Source organism: Pteropus alecto, unplaced genomic scaffold, assembly GCF_000325575.1.
Source record: "Pteropus alecto unplaced genomic scaffold, ASM32557v1 scaffold22, whole genome shotgun sequence".
In the NCBI taxonomy this organism is placed as follows: Eukaryota; Metazoa; Chordata; class Mammalia; order Chiroptera; family Pteropodidae; genus Pteropus; species Pteropus alecto.
Window position 1 is genome coordinate 19,155,684 of NW_006434839.1, and position 6,000 is coordinate 19,161,683.

Below are 6,000 nucleotides of genomic sequence, written 5' to 3' on the forward strand. Positions count from 1 at the left end.
ACGTGGCAGTATAATGTCCTGCTTGGCACAAACCAAAGCTAAAAGCAGCAAGCAAGGGAGGCATAGCCTGTACTTAGGATTACTATGATTATGAAAAATAGGGACAAGTCTACTGTGTTGTAAGGTCCAGGAGCACAAGGATGAGGTCTGTTTGGCTTGTCACTCTATCCCAAGTACCTGACATAGAGTCTAGAACATAGTAGTGTTAAATAAATACATGCCAAATAAAGGAGTGAATAAAATTTAAGCAATAAGTTCAAAATCACAGAAGAGGTAAATAGAGTAACCAGAACTTGAATCCAAATCTTTGATTCCAAATTCAAAGCTAATTTTACTCTATTAAATTTGATAGGAATTGGGGCTTTATTTAAGAAGTAAAAGAAAATCATTAAAGGGTTTGGGGCTGGATAGTCACATAACTAAGGTTTTACTTTGGGAAGATTGATCTGGAGGCGAGATGGCTTAGAGAAGGGAGAACCTGGCAATGGGAAGACCAGATGACAAGATATTATTATAGCCCATAATCAGGTAAAAAAAGGCCAGCCAAAATAGTGGCCCCAAGAATAGACAGAAAGGGATGAATGAGAGACATATTTGAATAAATAAGATTGACACCAAAGTTGGTGGAGTACAAAAGAGAGAAGGCAAAGATGATTAGCAGTCATCTGAGGAAAAGTGGGACGAGCTACAAACCCAGGGTAGCCAGTAAGAGAAAGCAGGGCTGAAGACCAGGGGACACAATTAGTTTCTTTTAAATATGTCAAATGTGATGTGATAATGAGAAATGAGTGAAAATGTTCTACTACGGGGATGACTAGTAGATTTTTCATTGTTACTAGGAAGTAGGTATATGGAATAAGTGAAGATGAAGATTCCAAGCAGACAGAGCTTTCGTGTCAAACAACAGAGGAGGATAATGAGAAGGATTCTGAGGAGAAGCCTGCCCTTACTGGGAATTAGGCATAATAGGTCTTGGGTGAGACGATATCCATTTTGGGTGAGACAGTGGCAAGTGGAAGCATGAATGCCAAGTTACTGCCATCTCTGCACTAGGAAGAATGATCATTCAGGACTCAGTCTTGGTGGAGTAACTGGGATTCTAGGTGGACTAGAAATAAACTTTGCATCTACACAGAGGTGATGGTTAAAACCAAGACTATGTTCATGGAGAGACAAGGTGAACAAAAAAAAAGGCAAATGAACCAAATCTTGGAGAATACCAACATTGGAAAAACCAGTGGAGTCAAAAACCAGTGGAGGCAGTGGGTGACAGTCAGTTATGGAAATGTCTAGAAAGGGCAGCCAACCAGACTGGAAATGATGCTAGAGCTGAGTCTTGAAGGAGGCTGGAGAATGGAAATTCCTAGGTGGCAGAGCATTTTGTGTGACCATATAGAGGCAGGTAGGTGCACACGGCCAGGTCAGAAGAACTGCAAGTAGTTGAGCCTAGAGAGGTGGGGAACCAAAGCAGGCAAATGAGGGAGATAAAAATTGTTGGGACAACCATCCAAAAGAGGAAGAAGAGTCATTTCCAAGAGCCCTGGAACATAAGACCTGTCACTATCTGAGACAGAGGAGAGGATGAGAAGTCAGATGAAGTACAGGGACACTGAAGTAGTTCAGGACACAGGATCCTAATGTTTTAAAAATAAATTAGAGTATATGACCGTCTGCTGAAAGTGATAGATATAGAGAGGGATTAGGAACTTCAGAGTGTTGGGGGAGGGGTTTAGAATTGCTACAGCAGGGCATGCAAACTGAGGTCAGCAAGAAATGAAAGAAAAAATTGCTTAGTAGCTCTGAGGGTTCCTCTGAGCTAAAATACAATGCATTATGACTTCCTCTCCACATTTATGAGATATGGAAGAAACCCAAAGCAGAAGGTCAAGGAGATAATGATTTCAGGGTCTAAATGAATGCATGCGATGAGATATATAATCTTTGAAGGCTGGGAAATTGTAGTAGTCCAGAGGGCGGGGCAGGGAGCTTCATTAAGGTAAGAAGTGGAAGAGAAATCATGTAACAATAAAAATAACATGTATTGAGTGCTTACCATATGCCAGGCATTCTGCTAAACCCTCTAAATTACTCTTTATAAACACCCTGTGAAGTAGGAAGTGTTATTCTCCTCTCGTAGTTGAGCAAACTTGCCAAAAGTCACACAGTTAGAACCAGATTCAATCTCATGTCTAACTGACAGGAATCTGTCCAGGCTCTTAAATGCTTCAAGAACACTGCAGTGGCTTCCTGAGCTAAGAGGCGGCAGTGTGCTGGGCAGAAGGTAGACAATCAGAGCTTTGGTCCTGGCCCTTTCTCTCTCTAGCTGTGTGACTTCAGGGAATTCATCCATCTCTTGAGTTCCAGGGTCTCATATCTATACCCTCATGTGATTGTTTTAAATATCAGAAAGAGATCTCATCTTTGAAAGCACTTTGTTATATAGTGTATATAAATGTAAATGTAGGGTGTCGTACTTGCTATTTTTACCTATAGGTCGCATTGTTTTGAAATGTACTAGAAAATTTCTGGCACTAGTGGGAGGAATGATAATGAGTAAAAGAAAAGAATTTGGGACAAGTTATCTTATTAGGAGACAAATACAAACTGCAAACAAACTATAAATATGTACCTAAACCTTCTAGACCATATTAAGCAGAAAAATTAAATGCATTCTCAGTATGGTACTGGTATAACTTTAAAATTGGCAACATTAGCCTAATATATATTATTTATCACTGTATTTTCTCTAGTTGAAAATAATAGAGGAAGAAAATAAATTAACCATTACTGTCAAAAGAAAAAGAAGGCATAACAATCAATTTGCATAATACTTGATGTCTATTAATGCACTGCAGAGGGTGGATGACTTTTCTTCAAGGTTTTTTAAAGAAGCCGTCAAAATTATCTTTAAAAAAATCCGAGGTATTATATTAAATCATGTTTTAAAAATAAGGTTCATATCTTAAGGTTGGTGCATAAAACAGTCACCATTAACTAGAATCCAAAAAATGTACAAATGTACTAATGGGCTTTTTTTTTTTTGTTATCTTACTTGAGATGGTAAATCATAAGAAAACAATCGAGGAAGAAAGAGATTTTTTCTATTAAAAAAAAATCTTGCAGAATACTCCTGGCATTAGTAACCCAGTCTCCTGTACCTTCTTTATATTCTCTTGGTAGCAAATTGGTGATGCCATTTTTCAGGTTGAAAAAAACAAAGATTAATTTCATTAAAGCAATAATTTATTAATTTTATTAAAGCAAAAAAAGATGAGCAGAGGGACCAGTGTCAACAGGATTTTAAATTAAAATATGAATTTCTGTTTAATTCCCAGATAATGAGAACACTTAAATGCCCCATTTCCTTGATCATTTCAACTAATTTAGGCCCATCCCCATTAACAAAGGGGATTTCTGATCAGACTAGACCTCCTGTGGAAAATGTCTATGTCATTCATAAGGGAGAGGGGCCTTTTGGAAGTATTTGTTCCTGAGTTGTACACCTGATGACACTGCCAGTTAATTAAGTGACAGCTGAATGATCAAGTGCACAGACTCTGGAGACAGACTGCAGGGTTCGAATCCATTCACTGTGTGACCTTGGGCAAGTAATTTCTCTGAGCCTCCATTTTATCATCTGAAATATGGGTATAATTATAGTACCTACCTCACTTGTGATGGTTACTCTGAGGAGTCCATGAGTTAATGCATGTAAACCAAGAGCAGTGCTTGGCACATAGCAGGCCAATAAATGTTTTCTATTACTGTTGTTTGTTCATGCCTTCGATAAAGACTTTTTGAGTATCTACTACGTTCCAGATACTGTGCAGAGTGCTGAAGACACAAAAATGAATAACAGTTGTCAGTGAGATCTCAGATTTGTAGAAGAAGCAGACAAACAGACCACAGTTTAAACTCAATGTGAAAAGTTCTATGGGGACCTAAAGGAGAACTTAACCAGGTTAGGGGAGTCCTGTGGGCTTACCAATCCATCAACCAAACATGGTCCTTTTTTCATAATGCATTCACAATACTGAGGGGCAGCATGGGGGAAGAATCTGAGCTCAAGTAGTGGCAGTGCAATTAAATAGTTGTATGATTCAAAGCCAGTCACCCAATTCCTTTGGCCTCAGTTGTTTTCTTATTGTAAAATGATAGTGTTGAACTAGTCATGTGCTGAAGCCCTTTGGCATTGGCTCATGACAGCCAATTGTGTGCATCTCTTCCCAACTCATGTTCAGTGACCTCATCTCAGTAGCTTGAAATCAGCCATGGTGGGAGTATTTATGTCATAGAAATAGGCTAGCACTACAAATCGGGGCTTTTTTTTCTCCCCTGAAGTGACGGTTATTATTTACAAGAATACTCCTGGGTTGAACTAATGAACTCCTAAGTATTTTCCAACTAATGATTTTCAACTCTGAGATGGTTTTCTACAATTATAATCTATTGCCATTGAGTTGGCTTTCTTTTTTCCATCTATATAATTTGCCTGATTGAGTTGTGAGAGCAATTTTAGTATTTATATTTGTAGTGATTCCAGAAATACTTTCAGTTTTCATACATTTTTATCTTGATAATTTATTCCTGTGATTTGCCTGGGTTAGGCTTTCAATATAGTATGTCTTTTTTAACAGTTTTTTTTTTCTTTCTTTCTGAAATAGTGCTGGCCATTTAACCAACTTTGAGTTCCCTACTAAAAGGAACACGTAAAGATGATTCAAACAGGCTGACTAATTCATTCTCTTAAAATTTTGTGCACATAGCAGGTGAAACTGAATCATCCATAAAACATTTATTTCTTTTCAGTTGATAGTTAAGATAATTTCACTGGCAAAACATTTCCTGGGAGTGATTATATCAATGGCACCTTGGTCATTAAACTACTGGTATTAGGAGTATTTCCTATAAAAAGGGCTGCTCTGTTAGATATAAGTATCAGCTCAACCTAACCTTAAGACCAGTTACTCAACTCTGTCTGCCATCTATCTATCTGCCTCTAGTTTTCTCACTAAATTAGCTTATATTGGTCTTTTTTTATCCCTTAGGAAATCTAGTAATACATTCTCTAAGAATTTATTGAGTAGCTATCTATGCCTATCTTTGCTGCTACTGTCATCATCGCTGTCCTCATTATCAACAAAAAACCTGTCACAAAGCATCTGTGTGTGTTGTATTCAAGTACCGATTCCTCAGAAAAAAACACAACAGGTAGTGGAATACATTTTATGAGAGAGAGACTTTCCAAACTTTGATATAGTTGCTTTCTTTACAAATTAATTTTCTTAGAAATCATTATATTTCATAACTATACAGATAGTACTTTATAGTTTATAACACACTGTCAATTATATCATCTCTTCTAATTGGCATGATTGCTTTGAAGGTAAGCATTATTCCTATGTTTAGATGACAAAACTGAGACTCAATAACAATGAAATATTATCTAGAATGTGATAAACATGTAATCTAGTTCTTCTGAATGTATTTCTAATTTTTTAAAAGTATGATACTTACTTGAATTGTTTCAAATTATTTATATTTCCTGGAAAATGTTTTTATTCAAAAGGCAAATTTTAGTAAACATTTGTTTTTACCTGCCAAGCTGCCACTGTCTCTACTGCTGGCAACTCTTCTGAAAACTCTCCCCTTGCTATCTTATGGGTGAGCTTGCAGACCAGGCTAGCCTTTCGATGAACTCTAGTCCTTTAAACCACAGGTTGGTCTGGGGTGAGCATGTGACCAAAGCAAGGCCAATCAGAATCTTTTAGGGGATTCAATATAGATACTGTGAGAAGACCTCTCTCCTTTAAAGATCACACAAACCAAAACTGATGTTTTAACTTGGAGTGTCTGATGACCATCTTTGCCACTATGTGGAGAAAGTCTGCCTGAGCATGACACTGACCCAAGGAGAAGATCCCAGACATGGAGAAAGGCAGGCTACTGATGTTATTGCTTGAGCATCTGTATCCACTGCATTTCAAGCTAATGGGAAAG

General features: G+C 37.6%; 1 protein-coding gene across 6 annotated transcripts in view; it reads right to left on the reverse strand.

Moving 5' to 3' along the window:
* MET (MET proto-oncogene, receptor tyrosine kinase) overlaps positions 1-6,000 on the reverse strand; it is a 113,465-nt gene that overhangs the window by 89,540 nt on the left and 17,925 nt on the right. For 4 of the 6 annotated variants that reach the window (XM_015588344.1, XM_006910586.2, XM_006910584.2 and 1 more), the window contains one exon: positions 3,668-3,834. The exons of the other annotated variants lie outside the window; for them this stretch is intronic. The gene's annotated coding sequence lies outside the window, so the exon portion shown is untranslated. The remainder of the gene's footprint in view (positions 1-3,667; positions 3,835-6,000) is intronic. 6 annotated transcript variants of the gene reach the window in all.